This window comes from Triticum dicoccoides, chromosome 5B, assembly GCF_002162155.2.
Source record: "Triticum dicoccoides isolate Atlit2015 ecotype Zavitan chromosome 5B, WEW_v2.0, whole genome shotgun sequence".
Lineage (NCBI taxonomy): Eukaryota > Viridiplantae > Streptophyta > Magnoliopsida > Poales > Poaceae > Triticum > Triticum dicoccoides.
The window spans coordinates 167,008,501-167,012,241 of NC_041389.1; positions in this window are offsets into that span (position 1 = coordinate 167,008,501).

Consider the following 3,741-nt stretch of genomic DNA (forward strand, 5'->3'; position numbering starts at 1 on the left):
GGATCCGGCCGGCCGACCCCATCTCCGACCGTCCCCGCCCTCCGGCCGCCTCCCCGAGCTCCGACGAACCCACTCCGGCGACCTCGAACTCCGGCCAGATCCGATCTGGAAATCGCTACGGTTGACCCCGAAAACGTCCAAGTCATTTTCCTATCATATTTTGTTGCATCTTCATCGCATCACATCTTCGCACTCGTGGCTCCGTTTTGGGCGTGTAGAATACCATATTGTTCGTCTCGAAGAGTACATCATTTCATTCCATTGCATCATTTACATTTGAGCTCATCTTGATGCCCGAAATGCTGTTGGAAGAGGGCTATGTGATGTTAGTTTCTGTTTCTTAACAGAACTTGCACTTTTGTCATTTTTGCCATGATTAATGTGTGCACCTTATGAACTTGAGCCCTACATATGTTTTGATCTATGCCATTCCAGCTTTACAGGGGTGTATGCCATGTATTTTTGTGATCAATGTGGTGACTAGCACAAGCATGCAAACTAGGCTTCGTGATATTGCTGATTTTAGACCCTGTTCTGCTATTATTGTGATGCCATGTAAACATGTTGCTACAGAGAGATCCATGCATATTTAGGGATACTTAAGTAAGGATGTTTTGAACATATGGTTATGCTCTATCCATTCATGCCCTTGTTTGAAAATATGGAGTAGTCTAGCATGTCATTTTCGTGCTCTACTTTTGCTACAAAATGTTTCCTGGCAGATTGTTTACATGATATTCAATTTTTACGAGGTTGTTGTAGTTGATCCGTGTATGCTATGATGTTGTTCTTGCCATGTATAGCTTCTATGCCATGTCTTCTTGATGGATGTATGCTTAGTTTATCATGAGGAGCTCTGTAGTGAGTGCATCAAGCTCACGAAGGTGCCTTCGTAAATCTGTCAATGCCATGCTCAGTTTGCTGAATCTGTTAACGAAACTTGTTATGTTTACATGCATGCCATCCTTTCTTCTGATCCTTGTTGGCTCATGGTCAGTAAGGGACTTTTGATCTATGCTTTGAGTAGAATCATGCCATGCCTTGTTTTGCTATTATAAGTTCCTGTAGCTTGTCGATAACTTGCTCTGAACATTGCTTCCTGATGTTGTTTATGCCATGTCCAGCCTGATATTTTTTGCGCTTTGACCATGCTTGTTTGAACCTGTTATGTTGTGATTTAGCCGTAGCTCAGTGTTCCTCTTTTGTAAAGCATCTCCTGGAGATCATTGCCATATGCTTTGTTTGTATGTTGGGGTGCTGTAGCATAGTTTCTTGTTGCATGCTAAGTAGCATCGTGCTGTTAATCGCAGATTTGTGCCCTTATTATTTTGCTTGCCATTTGCAAACCGTGCATCCGATTCCGGTGATCTTTATATCGATTTCAACCGAAATCATCTCATCTTTCCAGCGGCATACTTGGTTTGCCAAGTTGATGCCTTGTTCATCATTTTCCTCCCGAAGCACGCATATGCATTGCATATCACATCTCGCATATCATGGCATGCATTGCATCTTGTTGCTTGTGCATTTCACCGTGATTTATTGTGGTTCCTTTGCTTGTGTTCTTGTTTTGGGTAGAGCCGGGAGACGAGTACGTGAACGAGGAACCTGTTGAGAACGCTTATGAGGATCAAGCCTTCGACAACTCTGAGAACTTTGCAGGCAAGATGACCATACCTTCGATATCACTTCTATCTTTGCTTTGCTAGTTGCTCGCTCTTTCGCTATGTTAGCCCTACCTGCCATTCTTTATCATGCCTCCCTGTTGCCATGTAAACCCTCTAACCACCCTGTCCTAGCAAACCGTTGATTGGCTATGTCACTGCTTTTGCTCAGCCCCTCTTATAGCGTTGCTAGTTTCAGGTGAAGATGAAGTTTGTTCCTCGTCGGAACATGGATATTTTGGGATATCACAATATCTCCTGTTTAATTAATGCACCTTATATATTTGGTAAAGGGTGGATGGCTCAGCCTTATGCCTGGTGACTTGTTCCACTCTTGCCGCCTAGTTTCCGTCATACCGGTGTTATGTTCCTTGATTTTGCGTTCCTTACGCGGTTGGGTGATTTATGGGACCCCCTTGACAGTTCGCTTTGAATAAAACTCCTCCAGCAAGGCCCAAACTTGGTTTTACCATTTGCCACCTAAGCCTTTTTCCCTTGGGTTTTCGCGAGCCCGAGGGTCATCTTTATTTTAAGGGTCTTTTACATCTGTGTCCCTAACTCGAACCCACTACTCATATTTGCCCCTAATGTCGAAGCCTGCTCAAATTTGCCCCTCCGCCGTTAGGTGCACTTATAGAAATGCCCTTCCGTGCCTTTACCGTCCAGTCAAAGGGCTTTGACCGTTTTCGGGACGTTATTTGGACATCTTTGCCCCTCTTTGGATGAGCCACTTACATGTGGGGCCCATTCTTAAGAAAAGGAAAAACTCTCTCTCACCCCTCTATCTCACTTACAGGTGGGCCCAACAAAAACAATTAATACTCTATCTCTCTCTCAACCCCATTCTCTATCACTTACATCTAGGACCCACCTTAGAAACTAGTAAATAAAAAACAAAATATAAAATCTATTTCCTCTCTGTCTCTCTCTCTCACCCCTCCGGCGGCGGTGCATGCAGCCAACAACGGCTCGCCGGGGTGAGGTGCCCCGCAGCGTCGGCCCCTTCCTACCTCTCTTCCCTCCCCGCACCCCTCTCTCTTCCTACCTAATTCCTCTGGGCGAGGTCTGTCCCGAGCTAAACAAATCGAGCTCATCGTCCGTCTCGGTCGCCGCCTCCGTCAACGATTGCCGCCGGCATAGCCCACCATATGAGCTGCGACCTCGCCACTTGATTCCCCTAGACATGCCTCTCATTTACCCCAAGGGGTCCATCTCCCTCTCTTCCTCTAAACTGAGAACGAGCACAGCGTCCAGGGCGCACCTGCCGCGGTCGACATTGCCGTTTGCGTGGCCGAAGAGCTCCCCGAGGCCCAAGACCATGCCTGGGAGATTCTTCTCGGTCGAATTCGTCGCTCCAGAGAATTAATCGAGCCCGAATGGCCTCAATTTTCGCCGTCGCGTTCATCCTCATCGGCTTCAGTGGAGCTCCGCCATGACCTAATCTCCTCCGACGTAGAACCCAGCCCATCCTCCCTGCATACCTAGGCTTAGCCAATACCTACCGAAGACTCTGGCGTTGTCCTCCCCGATCTCCGCGACCCCGAGCGTTCCTACTTCGAATCGGTGCTCTGTTGGCCGCCTCCGACGATGGAGACATCCACGGCGTCGCCATCCGCTGCTATATGCAGGCGCTTCCCCCTCACCGGTGAAGGCCAAGTCCAGGCGTCGTCATCTTCTGCCATTCGCAGCTCCCCCCTCACCGGCGACGGCCACCGGCCGAGCCGCGCTCGCCATGTCCATATCAGGGAGAGACAGAGAGAGTTTTTTATTTTAATTATTTTCGGTGGGGTCCACGTGCAAGTGAGATAGAGGGATGAGAAAGAGGTTTTTCTTTTATTTGTGAGAGAAAGCGTTTTTTCTTTTTCTTTTTTCTTTGAGTGGGTCCCACATGTAAGTGACACACGAAGGCAAGGGCAAAATGTCCAAAGAACGTCCGGTAGACAGTCAAAGGCCTTTGACCTAACGGAAAAAGCACGGAAGGGCATTTCTATAAGGTCATCTAACGGCGGAGGGGCAAATTTGAGCAGGCTTCGAAACTAGGGGCATATCTGATTAGGTGGTTCGAGTTAGGGACAGA